Source organism: Carettochelys insculpta, chromosome 9, assembly GCF_033958435.1.
Source record: "Carettochelys insculpta isolate YL-2023 chromosome 9, ASM3395843v1, whole genome shotgun sequence".
Taxonomy (NCBI): Eukaryota; Metazoa; Chordata; order Testudines; family Carettochelyidae; genus Carettochelys; species Carettochelys insculpta.
Genome location: NC_134145.1, coordinates 3,504,380 through 3,520,522, shown reverse-complemented (window position 1 = coordinate 3,520,522; position 16,143 = coordinate 3,504,380). Strand labels below are relative to the sequence as shown.

The 16,143-nt window shown below is 54.8% G+C and overlaps 1 long non-coding RNA gene and 3 other non-coding genes across 12 annotated transcripts; 1 reads left to right on the top strand and 3 right to left on the bottom strand.

Moving 5' to 3' along the window:
- Positions 1–609: 609 nt before the first annotated feature.
- On the bottom strand, positions 610–773 carry LOC142018114 (U1 spliceosomal RNA). The gene has a single exon (XR_012646713.1). It is a non-coding gene; the product is annotated as a U1 spliceosomal RNA (small nuclear RNA).
- Positions 774–4,829: 4,056 nt separating this feature from the next.
- On the bottom strand, positions 4,830–4,945 carry LOC142018119 (U5 spliceosomal RNA). The gene has a single exon (XR_012646718.1). It is a non-coding gene; the product is annotated as a U5 spliceosomal RNA (small nuclear RNA).
- Positions 4,946–5,291: 346 nt separating this feature from the next.
- On the top strand, positions 5,292–16,080 carry LOC142017867 (uncharacterized). Of its 9 annotated transcripts, none has more exons than XR_012646619.1 (5): positions 5,875–6,311; positions 7,731–7,782; positions 11,239–11,341; positions 11,851–12,831; positions 13,699–16,079. It is a non-coding gene; the product is annotated as an uncharacterized LOC142017867 (long non-coding RNA). The 9 variants fall into 9 exon arrangements; XR_012646618.1 differs by having other exon boundaries at positions 5,875–6,372; XR_012646620.1 differs by lacking the exons at positions 5,875–6,311; positions 7,731–7,782 and adding an exon at positions 5,292–5,829.
- On the bottom strand, positions 5,674–5,837 carry LOC142018102 (U1 spliceosomal RNA). Its single transcript, XR_012646701.1, has one exon. It is a non-coding gene; the product is annotated as a U1 spliceosomal RNA (small nuclear RNA).
- Positions 16,081–16,143: the final 63 nt, after the last annotated feature.

The window sequence follows — 16,143 nt, the reverse complement described above, 5'->3', positions numbered from 1 at the left end:
CCCGCTCCTGCACCCTTCCTCCCACGCAGAACGCACAAGCTCACGCTCAGCCCACTCTTTCACCCTCCCTCCCTCCCTCCCTCCCGCCGTCCGCAGCCCAAGCTCCTTCCTGCACGCTCTAGCACCTGCCCAGGGCCCGCATCCGCACCCCAGCAGCCCTGCCACCGCCGCCATGCAAGGAACCCTTTCATTTCTGGCCCCGCCCTGGAGCCTGCGGGCTCCCGCATGGTAATCTGAGGGCCCTGGGCAGCCGAGGCTCGGCGGAAGGGGCGGCGAGATTGAGAGAAACAGGGCCAACGTTTTCTCGCTTCTCAGTCGAGAGTTCTTTTTCTCCTCGAGTCAGCGAGCCTTGGGCCTTTTTCCTTCTGGCTTGCAAGCAAGCGGCACAAAGCACTCTTGGGCCCCGGAAGGCGCACAAATTTTTAACAGCTCCTTAGAGAAAACACCCCCCCGCACCCCAAGCAACAACCTCTGCAGCACGCACGAGACCAGCGCCCCCCCACGGGCAACACAGCAGGCTGGCAGCATCGCGACAAACCGAACCATGACGACTGAAACTTCGGCTGCCCAAACCCCCACCTTCAATACTTTTTTTTTCACAAACACCACCAGGGGAAAGCGCGCACGCAGTCCCCCACTACCACAAATTATGCAGTCGAGTTTCCCGCATTTGGGGAAATCGCAGGGGTCAGCACACCCGCAGTGCAATGGATGAGCCTCACCCTGGGAAAACCACCTTCGTGATCATGGTATCTCCCCTGCCAGGTAAGTATGAGCTCCTCCCCAACAGCGCCCACTGCCCGCCACACCGCAAACACTCTCACCTCACGGCGAACACACACTCCGCCACCATCTACACACGCCCACACCGCTCCTCACCGCTTCCCGACACCCACTCCCCCCCGCCGCGCTCCAACACCCACCCCGAGCCCCTGCGCTCGCCCCACTTCGCCCCCGCTCTGCACATCCCTCCCTCTCCCACAAGGCTCCGCGCGCACCCATATCTGCATACGGCCGCACGCCGCCCCGCCCCGCCGCGCGGCCCCGCCCCTCTCGCCTTCTCTGCCTGCCCGCCCGCCCGGCTCTTCCAGCGCTGAAGGCGAGCGGCCGGGCCAGCGCTCGGCCGCCTGGGAGCCCGCACGGAAGGCCCCGGCCTGGGCTCCCCGAGGAGACGGACCCCCCTCCCGCTCACCTCCCCGCTCGCTGCACCCGCCCCCCCAGCGGGCCCCTGGGAGCGGCACACGAGAGCGGGCCTGCGCCTGCGCCTGCGCCTGCGCCTGAAGGGGGCTCGTGGGGAGGGCCGCTGGCAAGGCCAGCAAAAGCCGAGCAGGCGCAAGAGCCGAGAGCTCCGCAGGCCGGGACGGGGGCCTGGGGCACAGCTGAGGGGTGCGCCCGAGGCCCCAGCTCTCGCTTAGCAGCTGCCGAAATCCAACGCGTTGTCCCCCGGCCCTGCCCCCGGCCGCGCCGGATGTCCCCGGAAGAACACACGCACCCGCCCACCCACCGTGCGCACTTCATCGTGGGACCTAATGCTAATGAGGCCCGGTGGGCGGGGGGTTTGCATCTCTCTCTCATTTGCGTACTTTGGGATGTGTCTTCAGTAGCCCAAAACTTCGAAATGGCTTTTTAAATAGCCACTTCAAAGTTTACTAATGAAGCGCGGAAATCTATTCTTTGAAATTGACACCCCTCGGAGAGGTGCGGGTTGTCCAGACGGGGTTCCTTTTCCAGAGGACCCAGGCAACTTCGAAATTCCTTTATTTGTAACAGCAGATAGGCACGAGGGGCTTTTCAAGTTCCCCGGGCTCCTTTTCAAAAAGAGCCCCACGTGGATGAGCCTCGCCGCAGTTCTCCGTACGGCAATTTCCAAGTGTGGCCGGTGTCAGCGTTCTAAGTTGATGCTGACTATGTATTTCATTCCTTCGTAAGTCAACCCTGAAATGGCTATTTACATGACCATTTCAAAGTTCTGTGCTTTGGTTGACGTTGTCAGCCCCGAGGTTTTTTCTTACGTATTTAGCTTTCTTCATTTATATAGTTCTTTTGAAAGAGAAACACAAGTGTAGATGCACCGAGTGAAAAAATTACTATGTCTCACTTCCGTAAAATCGTGAAAATCATAAAATCAAAATGTCACACAGGTAGTCATGTTAATCTGTAACTCTGACAACAACAAAAAGTCCTGTGGCACCTAGTAGACTAAGGGATATTTTGGAGCATAAGCGTTAGTTGGCAAAGATCCGCTTTCGCAGATGCATGAGTTGTGGGTGGGGGTGTGGTTTCAGAGGGGTATTTAAAGAGTGGGGTTCTTCTAAGAGGGAGGGCCACGGCTGACAAGGTCTATTCAGCAAGGTGGAAATGGCCCCGTGTCAACAGTACTTATCAAAAGAGGAAAAAACAAGTCAGATCAGACAAGGGGATGTGAGCCTTTGTCAGAGTCTACTGGGGAACTATTAGCACCCAGAACAGAGAAACTGCCTTTGTAAGCCGCAAGCCACTCCAGTCTCTGTTTAATCCATGGTTAATGGAATCACATTTACAAATAAATTGCAGCTCAGAGATTCTCTCTCCATTTGATTTTTAAAATTTTTTTGTTTCAGAACTGTCACCCTTAATTCTGGCACTGAGTGTCCAGGGAAATTGACCTGTCCCCCCCCCACAGGCTTCTGTACATTACCGTTCCTGATGTCTGGTTTCTAGCCGTTTATTCTTTCACAGAGACACTTTTCGGTTTGGGCAATGTAAATTGCAGTGGAGCATTGCTGGCACATGATAGCATTTCTTATATTAGTAGATCTGCGTGTAAAGAAGCCCTGATGGTATAATTGGTGTTAGGTTCTGTGATGATGTCACTGGTGTAGGTACGTGAGCAGAGTTGGCAGCGAGGACAATTGCAGGGGCTGGTTCCAGGCCTAGAGTCAGCGGTTTGTGATTTGTCGTGGCTGGTAAGGATTTGCTTCAGGCTGGCAGGCTGCCTGTAGGTGACGACAGGCCTGCCTCCCAAAATCTGTGAGAGTGAAAAATCATTGTTCGGGATGGGTTGCAGATCACTGATGATGCGCTGGAGAGGCCTTAGCTGGGGGCTGTATGTGATGGTCAGTGGTGTTGTCTTGTTTTCCTTAAGAGGCCTGTCTTGTAGCAGGTGTCTTCTGGGTACCCTCCTGGCTCTATCAATCCGTTTCCTCACTTTCTTGGGTGGGTACTGTAGTTTAAGAGAAGCTTGGTAAAGATCTTGTAGATATTTGTCTCTGTCTGATGGATCAGAGCAAATACGGTTGTACCTTAGTGACTGGCTGTAAACAATGGATTGTGTAGTATGCCCTGGATGGAAGCTGGAGGCGTGTCCATAAGCATAGCGATCTGTGGGTTTTTGGTATTGGGTGCTAATTATGTGACCATTGCTTCTCTGTACAGTAGTGTCCAGGAAGTGAATTTCTTGCGTGGACTGGTCCAGGCTAAGGTTGATGGTGGGGTGGAAACTGTTGAAATCATGGGGGAACTCTTCAAGAGCCTCCTTCCCATGGGTCCAGATGATGAAGAGGTCATCAATGTAGTGCAGGTAGAGGAGGGGCCTAGGAGACGAGAACTGAGAAAGCGTTCTTCCAGGTCAGACATAAAAATGTTGGCCTACTGTGGGGCCATGCGGGTGCCCATCGCAATGCCACTGATTTGAAAGTATAATTTGTCCCCAAATCTGAAATATTTGGGGGTGAGGACAAAGTCACAAAGCTCCGCCACCTTTCGTGCCTCGGTCTCATCCGGAATAATGTTCCTAACAGCTTAGAGTCCATCTTTATGTGGGATATTGGTGTAAAGGGATGGTGTTTTTCAGGAGGGTCACCAATGGATGGTAGTTTCCTGAGGAAATTGGTGGTATCTTGGAAAAAGATGGTGGTGCTGGTACCATAGGATCAAACTAGAGAGTCCACATATCCAGGCAATCCTGTGGTGAGAGTACCAATGCATGAAATGATGGGGCCTCCATGATTCCCAGGTGTATAGATCTTTGATAGCAGACAAAATAATCCTAGTTTGAATTCAGGGGGTGCAACTATAAAAAATCTTTCCAGATGTCTACTGTAAATATAAATTAAGAACATATACCTTCAAAACCTTTTGTTCAGGTTCATACCCCCAATAACACAATGGCTACGTCTACACGTGCACGCTACATTGAAATAGCTTATTTCGATGAATAGCGTCTACACGTCCTCCAGGGCTGGCAAGGTCGATGTTCAACATCGACGTTGGGCAGCACCCTACGTCTACACGTGCACGCTACATCCGCAGGGGCTGGAGAGAGCATCTCTCAACCCCTCAGCTGATGGCCGCCATGGGGGACCAGGCTATTTCGATGTTGCGGGACGGGCAAAGACTACACCCTCCCGTCAAAGTAGGTCGCTATTCCCATCCCCTCATGGGGTTAGCAACTTCGACATCTCGCCGTCTAACGTCGATTTCAACTTCAAAATAGCGCCCCACACGTGTAGCCATGACAGGCGCTATTTCAAAGTTAGTGCCGCTATCTCAAAGTAGCATGCACATGTAGACACAGCTTACACGTGTAGACATGACAGGCGCTATTTCGAAGTTAGTGCCGCTATCTCAAAGTAGCATGCACATGTAGACACAGCTTACACGTGTAGACGTCACAAGCGCTATTTCGAAGTTGCCGTTGCTACTTCAAAAGAGCCTGCCTGGCCAGACGCAGTTACACAGACGCAAAAACACAAACACCTTTAATTTAAACAGAGCACAAAACCAAAAAGCTTTAAACTCAGCACCATCGCAACACAAACACTGATTCTACCTTTTAACAGACATAAGGCAGCTTCACCAGAGTGAAGCCTCAAAAAATTGGTTGAAAACTCATAAATGTTCCTCTCCACGGAAATCTTTAGTAAAAGGCGAAAGATTTATACGATCTGAAGAGAAACCAGAGTATACCACGAAACCCCCACACGCGCTGCCCGCCAAAGAACGACTTCCTCCGAGCTCACGGTGGCTACGCGCCCGACCTGCAAAGCCTCCCCTTCGTGCAGCCCATCGGCCGGACGCGCTCACAGCCCAGTTGCAGCGTCGGAACCTGGGGCTTCGGGAGCAAAGGCAGCCCCTGGGTCAGGGACTCGGGTCGCGCAGCGCAATGCATTGTGGGCATGCAAATGAGCCTCCCTGGCTACGCCCCTCAGCGCCCGCGAGCCCGGGTCTCCCCGCTGCAGTCAGTATGCGCCAGGCAAAGGGTGGCGGCTGCTGCGTCCTCGCAGCCGCTCCGGGCTTCTTCTGGGGCACCTGGCACCAAGCGGGAAACACCCCCTCCCCCGACCCGCAGCGCGCTCGCTGGCCCCTGCGCAAACGTCCTTCGAGCTGCACCTCTCCCCCCACCCTAAATGGCGACCGAGTGATTTGACTGTGACTCGGCAGCCCCTAAGCCTGACGGCATTAGCCAGCCTGGGGCCCAGAGAGAAAACAAAAGAAGCTGCCGGCGGACAGATTTTGCCCAGCCCGCTAGGATAAACGACGGGAAGCGGACGCCTGAAGCTACACCACAACAGCACACGGAAAGGTTGATACAAGGCTTCTTTTACCTCAGCACAACCTAATCCTCCCACAAGCGGAAAACACAACAGACTCCCAGGAATTTTTCTACCCTTTCTTTTCTTTCACTGCTAGTGTCAGGGGAAAGCGCGAACGCAGTCCCCCACTACCACAAATTATGCAGTCGAGTTTCCCGCATTTGGGGAAATCGCAGGGGTCAGCACACCCGCAGTGCAATGGATGAGCCTCACCCTGGGAAAACCACCTTCGTGATCATGGTATCTCCCCTGCCAGGTAAGTATGAGCTCCTCCCCAACAGCGCCCACTGCCCACCACACCGCAAACACTCTCACCTCACGGGGAACAGCGACTCCCCCAACACGCACGCACCCGCACCCGCACCCGCCGCTTCCCGACACCCACACCTGCCCCGCCGCGCTCGGAGACCCATCCCGAGGCCCTGGGCTCCACGCACTACGGCCCTCATCCGCAGATCGCTCCCTCTCCCACAAGGCTCCGCTCGCACGGAGATCTGCATACGGCCGCACGCCGCCCCGCCCCGCCCCGCCCCTCGAGCTCGCTCCGCCGCCGCCCGCCCGCCCGCCCGGCCCGCTCTTCCCGCGCTGAAGGCGAGCCGCACGGAAGGGCCCGGCCTGGGCTCCCGGAAGAGAGCAGGGCTGCGCTTGAAGGGGGCGCATGCGGAGGGCCGCTGGCAAGGCAGGCGGAAGAGCCGAGAGCTCCGCCGGCCGGGCCGGGGGCCGGGCCACAGCTGAGAGGTGCGCCCAGGGCCCCAGCTCCCGCTGAGCAGCTGCCGAAAGCCAAGGCAGCGCCCCCCTGGTGAGGTCCCAGGCGTCCACTCAGCTGGGAATGGGGCTGCTCCTTTGGCACGGGGAGAACCCGTTTGCATTCGCTGAGCTTGGGGTTCCTAAGCGCTCCTCTCTGCAAGGGGGGGACTGGTTGGTGGCGCTACAGAAGAACTGGAACATCCGAAGGGCTTGCGAGCACAGGCTCCCTCCCGCTCAGCAAGGCAGGCTTCCTGGCGGCTCAGTGTGGCGGGGATGCCCCCCCCTCCCTCCGCGGCTCCTCGAGCTGCACCAGGCCCTGGCCGGGGTTGCTGCAGCTACAGACTGGCCTGTGCCAGAGGGACGGCTGAGGGCAGGGGCTGCTACATGTCTAGGGCATAGAGTGCAGGGGCGCGCGGGACAGACGGACGAGGGCAGGAGGATCATGCGTGGTACCTGCTGCTGGTCCCCACCCAGCTCTCCCCGTGCTCCTTGCTGGCAGGCTTGGTGGACTGGCTTCTCCACTCCTGTCCCTCTGTGCTCTCTGGCTGGGCTCAGTCTGGCATTGATGGGGAAACTGAGGCAGAGAGCGAGCGCACAACTTCCCAGTGGTCCCAATAAATGGACATAACCAATGAGAAATAGACATAGATCAGACCTCAGGCACGGTAACGTACAGAAGCCTGTGGGAGAGCGCGTCAGCCTCCCTGGACACTCAGCAAAGGATTTAAAAGTAGCAGTCCGAAAACAAAGCCATTTCAAGAATCAACTGGAGAGAGAAAAATCTCTGAGCTGCAATTTATTTGCAAATTTGACTCCATCGGCCAAGGATTCTAAACAGACACTGGGAGTGGCTGGCCCCTCACAAAAGCAGCTTCTCTGCCCTGGCGCTTAGGAGCTCCCCGTCAGCGTCTGACAACGGGCTTCTGACAATCCCCCGGTCTGATCTGCCTTGGTTCTTTCCTCTTTGGACACGTACCGCTGATCACGGGCCATTTCCGCCTGGCTGGACAGACCTGGTCAGCTCTGGCCCTACCTTTCACTGGGACCCCACTCTTTAGATACCCCTCTGAGCCCCCCCCCGACTCCCCCCCACGCATCTGATGAAGCGGCTCTTTGCCCACCAAAGCTTCGGCTCCGAAACATCTGTTAGTCTACAGGGCGCCACAGGACTTCTTGCTGGGCTCGAAGACGCAGCCTAACACGGCGACCTCGCTGATACAGTGCTCCCAAGCGAGCCTGTGCCAGAGCTGGGACACCAACCTCGGAGTCCAGGCCCCAGATCTGGAGCTTCCAAGGCGTGTGGGGGGAGAGGGGGTGTGAGCCAATGCCCAGGTGCCAGCAAAAGGTCTGGTGGGGCAAAGGGGTTTTTTTACAGTTTCATCAGGCACTGACCTTTTCCCTCCCATCCAGACAGTGCCTAGGAATTGTACCTCCTGGGAGGGACCTTGGCACTTATCTGCAGGTAAATTTAATCCAAGGTTTTCTTGTGCTGTCTTTACCCTGTTCATGGCTTCCTGTACTTTCTCACATGAATCCCCACCAATCAAAATGTCATCGATATACTGTAATATTTGGACGTTATGTGGCATGGTCAAACCATCTAGGACTTTTGATGATGCACCGTGGCACATTGTACGTGAGTGTTTGAATCCCTGTGGCATCCTAGTGAAAGTACACTGGATGCTGTTCCAGGTGAAAGCAAATCTGTCCTGATCGGCAGGCTGTAGGGGAACCATGAAAAACATGTCCTTTACATCCAGTACAGCTAGTCACTGTTTGTTCCAGGTTTGTATGTTATTTACAATGTCTACTATACTGGGGACTGCTGCAGTTAGGGGTCCAGTGTTGCTATCCAGTTTGCGGTAGTCTACAGTGAGCCTCCATTTGCCATTAGGCTTTTTTACTGGCCACACTGGTGAAGTGTATGGGGAGTGTGTCCGAATTAATAGTCCCCGTTTCTTTAGGTCTTTAATCAATTCTGTTCCAGGAGCCACAGCTTCAGCTGGGACATTGTACTGCTTCACATGAGTCACAGCTGATGGGGGGAGGGGAGGAGCTTGGGCTAGCAGGTTTACATGACAGAGGGAAGCTTTCCCCTCCTCCAGGATCGTTGTGCTGGGTTTGCAGCCGGCTCCATATGCCCACCTTTCTCCAGCAATGATTCCCTCCTTGCCCCTTAGGATGTCCATGCCAAGTATATTGGCACTTCCAAGTATTAATTCATGTTTCCGGGGTTGCCTGTAGGGGTTTAAAGGGATATCCAGCTTTACTTTGACCAGCGGGTAAGACACAGTAGTGCCCTTCACTCCAGCAACCAAAACCTGCTTTCGGTTGGAAGGTGGGGGTTTGGAAAAATTCTCCCTTTTAATCATGGATAATTGGGCTCCAGTGTCTACCAGGAAGGAGACAGTAGTTTTATTATTTACTGTTACCAGGATCCAGGGGTTATTGCTGTGATTTTCTCTCCCTGCCGGTTTGAGCTCACTTATAGAGAGAGAGATTTGTTCCCCTGCTAGTCAATTTTCCTGGTCACTTTCAACTAGCGGCTGCAGCTCTTGTAATTGCTGCCGCAGCTGCGTGTAAGGGGTATCGGAGCTGGGGGGTGCACGAGGACTAATCGCCTCCCTCCCTTGCTTAGCCCCTTTTAAGGCAGCCAGGAGCTTTAGCTTCCCAGTTGGCATTCTGTGCAGCAAATCTCGGGGGTATCCTAGATCTAAACGCTGTTTCCACGGGGGTTATCTTATGCCGAGGCTTAAAGCCTTCTTGCTGCCTTTTATTATCTCCCTTTAAATTTTGCATCTTCACTTTGACCTGTGGTGCCTCAGTTTCTCCAAACTCTCGGAGGTCTCTTAGCATAAGTTCAAATAGCTCCTGATAGGAATAGTTGTGCTGCTGAGCATGATTTCTGGTGGCGAGCATTATTGCCCTATGAGGTCCAGGAGACCCTTTAAGCACTGGTCTCAAATCCTCCGTTATTACCCGTTGTTCCCATGGGCTCTCCTCCTCATCCCCGTTTTCTGGACTAGCTCGGCTGAGCAGAGCTGTTATGAACACAGTCTGCAGGGCTCCTTTAAGTTCATCCCCATTTGTCCACAGGGTGACAGTGGGTTCACCTCTATTAGCGCGGTGGATTCCCCTAGCCCACCTACAGGCAAAGGTCCAAATAGACTTTGGACCCTCCTTATTTCTGGGGGTAAGGAATACTCCTGCACCCAGATTTACCCTCCCACATTCCTGGGAGGACAGCTGTGTATGGCCTGCTCCTGTATCCCATATTTTGCCTAGCCCTTCTATCACTCCTTCCCCAGGCTTTTTGGCAAACTTATTTTGGATCTTGCTTCATTTTGCAGGCTTATAGCTGCGGGTAGTAATTTGGGTGGGTCGTGGCTCTGCCTTTTTGCTAGAGTTACCCTCTCCCTGCTCAGTGAGATCTTTTTGGTAGGTGATGATGGGTCTCATGTGGATGGGGGGGTTTTCTAACTCAGGGGAGGAATAGGTGGAATATACCTCTTCATCAGAGGAATTCCAGATGTCCCCATCCCAATCCTCTGGATCTAGCCAGAGAGCAGCCTCTACTTTAGCTTGATTAATTGTTTGGGGCTTGCTCTCTAATCTCGCCCTCTGCTTTACTCCTTCCTTCCTTCCTTATTAACGGAGTGAGGCGCTGTTCTAATTGGTGCAAATTATTACTTAGCAGGTGCCCTCGGGTGTCTAGTTTCTGGCAGCGCCGCGCTAACTCTTTTTTTTTCCTTTTTACTCTTTTTAATTCCGCTTTCAGATTAGCGTGGCTGTTGCATGCTGCTTGTAGGGCACTTTTAAGTAGCTAGATACAAGCTTCTTTTCCCTTTTTCTGCTTTATTGTACAAGCAGTTCTCCAACTACAGAACTGTGAGCACAGTTCCTCGGGATTTTTCCATTCCCTTTTTAACATTTCTTTATCTCATTTTGGGTCAGCCCAACTTTCCTGGGCAAAGCTTTTTTTCCTACCTTGGTGTGGAGAAAGTGAATGGTGTGGAGAAAGTGAATATAGAAAAATTATTTACCTTTTCCCATAATACAAGAACTAGGGGACACCAAATGAAATTGATGGGTAGTAGGTTCAAAACTAATCAAAGGAAATTTTTCTTCACACAGCGCACAGTCAACCTGTGGAACTCCTTGCCCGAGGAGGCTGTGAAGGCCAGGACTCTATTAGGGTTTAAAAAAGAGCTTGATAAACTTTTGCAGGTTAGGTCCATAAATGGCTATTAGCCAGGGATAAAGTATGGTGCCCCAGCCTTCAGAACAAGGGCAGGAGATGGATGGCAGGAGATAAATCACTTGATCATTGTCTTCTGTTCTCCTTCTCTGGGGCACCTGGCATTGGCCACCGTCGGCAGATGGGATGCTGGGCTGGATGGACCTTTGGTCTGACCCAGTATGGCCGTTCTTATGTTCTTATGTTCTTATGCACCTTGCTGAAATCAGTGACTGGCTTCATGCTGCTGTATTGGAACTAAGAGCACAGACAGACCCTGCTCCCTGTGCCAATTCTGTGAGCCGATGCCCAGGTGCCAGCTAAAGGTCTGGTGGGGCAAAGGGGGTGATGCTGCACCGGCAGCTACGCTAAGCAGCCAGGGCAGGCTGGGGTCTTTGGTTTGCGTTTAGTTCGGGTACAGCAGCAAGAGGAAAATTTACACTTATTAGAGGCTTTAACAATTACCTTTTATTTACACAAAGATTGAAACAATTTAACTTAAAAAAAGTTTTAGACAAACTAGCTAACTTAAACTAATACAAGTAATGTGTACACAAGAAAGGCCTGTTGTAGGTGTGATTTTCACCCCTGCCTCTTAGACCTGGTGGAACCAGAGTCTTTCCCTCAATTGCTATAGGAAAGAAGTGTAATACAGGTGTAATTTTTACCCCTGCCTCATAGATCCGGTGTGACCCAGAATCTTTCTCTCAATCCCTCGGAAAGAAGTAGATGCGAACCGGGAGTCCCCAGTCTCGGGAGTCAATACCGGACCTGGCCAGCAAGTGTAGGTGATTGGAGCTCAAAGGGGGTGGGCTGCCAAACCCCTCTTTATACCCCTTTGGTCACGTAGGCTTCTTCCTGGTCTCAAGTGGCCAATGGGGGAGGAACGTGTTTAAACCCCAGGTTTCCCAGGGAAGGTGCACAGCTCAATTCGCACCTGTAAATTGTGGACAATTGTGCACCTTTGAAGGTAATGGGCGGAGGTTCCCCATTCTTCCTGGGGCAGTAATCAGGCGTGTCAATCACCAATATCATCCAAAAGGGTGGCCATTAGCTAGCCCATTCACTGTCTGGTTTCTGTGTATGGTAAAAATCTAGGTAAAACAGCACACCTGCGTTCCCAGGGCATCAAAGGCTGCCTGTCTCTCTCTCTCTGTCTTTCCCAGTGGGGAGAAGAGAAAAAAAGGCCAAATGGGGGTGAGGGGGGGTTGTCAGCTGGCCCTTGCACTCCAGCTGCTGTCACACCTCACGCTCTCATTCAGCAGCTAAACCAGAAGGTTCATTTCTCCACAGCGACGCGGCCTAGAACAGACTCCTCAACGCAGCACACCAGCCCTGGGCCTGGCAGCAGGAAACTCACCAGCACCAACTGGTCATCCCGCAAGAGGACTCACGTTGGAACTCACCTCTGCCGCCACCAGAGTGCCTACTGGCTGTGCAAGCTGTCACGTCCTTCAGCTTGCAGGCAAACTGGGGCTGGATTCCAGCCAGGGGCTGTGCCTGACCTGGGGGAGGAAGCGACTCGGCGCACTTCAGGGAACCCCTTCTCGTTGCCCAAACTGAGGCTAAAGGGAGTGGCTGGTGGTGGCGGTGTGTGGGGAGGAAGGAAGGAAGGAAGGAAGGAAAGCGTTTCCCTGCAGCGCACAGAGCCGTGCAGAACTACGTGTGACCCCGACCACACACACAGGGTCACGCCAGACATGGGCCCCTGTTAGCCGGTGGCCAGGTAATGTGCGGTGAGGTACTCCCCTGGGTCCTAAGCAACCCAGTTTTTTACTGTTAGAGCAGGCAGCTCCTAGCACTCTCACCCAAGGCCAGGCTGTAGTAACCAAACGGTTAAAGTTATTTTTGTTGCGCCGGCTGTGTTGCAGTAACAAAAGGGTTAACAAAATGGTTAGGCTCAGAGCTTAACTAGTTACAAGTTTACTTAAGCTACAGTTATAAGCGTGGGGTTACAAAAGGCTATTGTTTACTTCTTATATGCTAGCAAAGTACAGGTGTTAACAAGTTACCTTACAATCCAATACAAAGATATCTGTTACCATCTAACACAATGATATCTTGGCACAATGACATCTAGTTACAGAGCTCTAATTCTTTAGCTGTGCACAAAAAAGTCGGCGACCTAGCATGGGTGTATCTTACCCTCTCTGCGTCTCTCGATACCAGCGTAGCCAAGCCGGATCGGTCACTCAGTTCCGCGGAAAGACGAATACAAGGTTGGGCGTCCCCAGCTGTGGACCTCGGGAGGCAATCACCTGACCCGACCAGCAGGTAGGTGGTGGAATGCACTCAAAGTTAGAGTTCTGCTGGACCCATCTTTTATACCCCTTTTGGGTTATGTATTCTCTTTCTTATCTATGGTGCCAGATCATACTGGTCTGTCTTTGTGACGCCAGTTTGTTACAAGGGCATTTCTTACTTAGTTTGCACTTGTAAGACAAGAGATAAGCAATTTAGGAGTACAGGACATTCTTTTTGTGCGGGCGGGGCACTTCCCCTTCTGGGGTGATTGTGTGTCTGTGCATCATATCGATCAATGCCAGCTGGGGTGATTTCTGAGGGTCCCCCCCCACCTCTTGTTGACAGTCTGGCCTGTTAGCCTTCCATCTGTACTTTCTGCTTCTCAGGGTCACGATAAGCTAGCATATCTGGGCCTCAATGAAGGCATCAAAGACTGTGCTGTCAGCAGCCATTTCCGTGCCCTGTGTGCTCCTCGGTGGGCGGGGGGGCAGCGAGCAAGCTGGCTTGTAAGGGGGAGACTTTGTCTGGCTACAGCCCCCAATCCCCCTTTTCCCTCCCCAGATCACTCACCCCCCCGGCCTGTTCCTGCAACCCCGACCACTGCTCCCGCGACTCACTTCCAGACGCCCCCCCCGCACCCTCACCGCGCTCCTGTAGCCTCCCTCCTAACCAGATCCCCACCATCTCCTCTCTTCCCTTTCCCCTCCCCAGCCCATTCCTGCACCCTTCCTCCCACGCAGAACCCATAACCTCACGCTCGACTCACCCCTTCACCCTCCCTGCGTCCACCAACCCGAGCTCGCTCCTGCCCCCGGTGCCCAGCCCCCGCATCCGCACCCCAGCCCGCTCCCCAGCAGCCCCGCCGCCATGCAAGGAGCCTTTCATTTCTGGCCGCAGCACCCCGGAGTCTGAGCGGCCCCGCACCTTAATCTAACGGCCCTGGGCAGCCCCCTTGGCTCGGAGCTGGAGCTGGAGAAAAGTGGAGCCGATGTCTTTTTCCGCTCCTCAGCTGAGGCTTTAGAGTTCTTTCTTTCCTCAAGTCCGGGAGCTTTCTGGCGGCTTTTTCCTTCTTGCTTGCAAGCAAGCGGCGACTGACCGATTTGTCTGTGACTCGGCAGCCCCTAAGCCCAAAGGCATTAGCCAGCCTTGGGCCCTGAAAAGAGACAAAAGACCATGCAACCGGAGAGATTTTGCGAAGCCCGCTGGGGCAAACATCAGCAGGCAGAAGCCAAAAACTACACCACAGCAAGTGGTTAAAGTAAGACTTTGTCTTTAGTGCCAACCACCCTGCCGCAACCTCCGTTTCACACCCTGGCTACGTCTACACGTGAACGCTACATCGAAATAGCTTATAGCTGCGGGCTCCCAGGCGGCCGAGAGCTGGCCCGGCCTCTCGCCTTCTCTGCCTGCCCGCCCGCCCGCCCGCCCGGCTCTTCCAGCGCTGAAGGCGAGCGGCTGGGCCAGCGCTCGGCCGCCTGGGAGCCCGCACGGAAGGCCCCGGCCTGGGCTCCCCGAGGAGACGGACCCCCCTCCCGCTCACCTCCCCGCTCGCTGCACCCGCCCCCCCAGCGGGCCCCTGGGAGCGGCACACGAGAGCGGGCCTGCGCCTGCGCTTGAAGGGGGCTCGTGGGGAGGGCCGCTGGCAAGGCCAGCAAAAGCCGAGCAGGCGCAAGAGCCGAGAGCTCCGCAGGCCGGGACGGGGGCCTGGAGCACAGCTCAGGGGTGCGCCCGAGGCCCCAGCTCTCGCTTAGCAGCTGCCGAAATCCAACGCATTGGCCCCCGCCCCTGCCCCAGGATGTCCCCGGGGGGCTGTGCCACGGCCGGGAGCCCAGCGCTGCCAAGGCTCAGGCTGCTCCTTCCGCTCCCGGTGTCAGCACATGCCCGAGGGCTGGGGCCCGGCTTCCTGTGGGCATCCCACGTAGTTCCCTCCACCCCGTTCATCACTTCCCGACCCGTGCCCTAAACAAGCCCCAGCCCCAGCCGGCCCGTCCTCCCCGCACGGCCTGCGCTGGGCCGCCATGCTCCCGGGCCCTTGCAGAAGCAGGGGGTGGGGGTGGGAGTGGCGGTGGACCCTCCCTCCCCAGGCGACCCTCCGGCCGCCCTTCCATCTGCGTCGGCCTGGTGGGCGTCATCGGGACCTTACTGGATTCACATGTGACTGTACAAAACATGGCTGAACCCACCGCTGTACATTTCCACACAAACTCGTGCCAAGGGGCCAAGCCACCTGCCTGGAGAAAGCACGAAAGATTCCCTGGCCTCTCTTCCTGCCGCCTGTAGGCAGCTACCCTTGTTGAATCTGACGCGACGAGCACTGCCTCGGCACGTCTCGTGCAAATGCTTGCTTCTGGGCCGCCTCAACAGGAGGCTTAGCAACCTACCGCAAAAGCTTGTGAATAGCAAAGTCAGCTGAATAGTGGCGACAAAAAGACAATGCCTTTCCTAGGTGCCAATGCCCACTCGACAAACTTTGCTGTGACCCTTCAGGCCAGCGCATCAGCCACGGCTGACGAACGAAAAGGACAGCGTCAGACGTGGACGGGCGACCTGCTCGTCTGACAAACTCCATCTTGAGGTGTGCTTTCGCACAGCGAGAGCCACGCAATTCCCTCCACGTGAGTGAGGGTACCAAGGGAGCCGGGAGAAGGCCTCCATCTTATCTAGCTCATCACTTCAGGAGCATCCTTGCTATCAACTGAGCCCCAAATGACTGAGGGCCCATCCTAACTCCGGACGTACCCCGGAGACTTACACCACAGCAAATTACTCCATCCCTGCTACAAAGCGGCACCAAGACATTTGCGTTGCTTTACGTCATTAAACTTCTTGGGCAACTTTGCTCTTAACTTTTCCCTTCTCTTTCATTTCTTCTTTCCACCTTTAACATGTATAGGCTACAGGCTTAGCGCAGCGTGCTCCTTGGGATGAGCTCCCAGGCACACACTGAGCTGGCAATGTGCTGGTCCTTTGGCACGGCGAGAACCTCTTTGGCTTTGGTGAGGTTGGCTTCCATAACCTCTACTCCGTGCAAGGAAGGTACTGGTGGTGAAACAGAAGAACCGCAGCATCTGACGGGCTTGCGAGCTACAGGCTTCGTGGTGGCTCCGTCTGGCGGGCATGCCCGGGGCTCCTCGAGGTGCACCGGGCCCTGGCCGGGGTGGTTGGAGGTACACACTGGTCGGTGCAGGACGGACGGCTCAGGGCAGGGGCTGCTACCTGTCCAGAGCATACAGGGCAGAAGGCGGGCGGGCGGGACAGACAGACAGATGATGGAAGGTAGATCATGAATGGCACCTGCTGCTCGTCCCCCCACAGCTCCCCCGTGCTCCTCGCCGGCAGGGT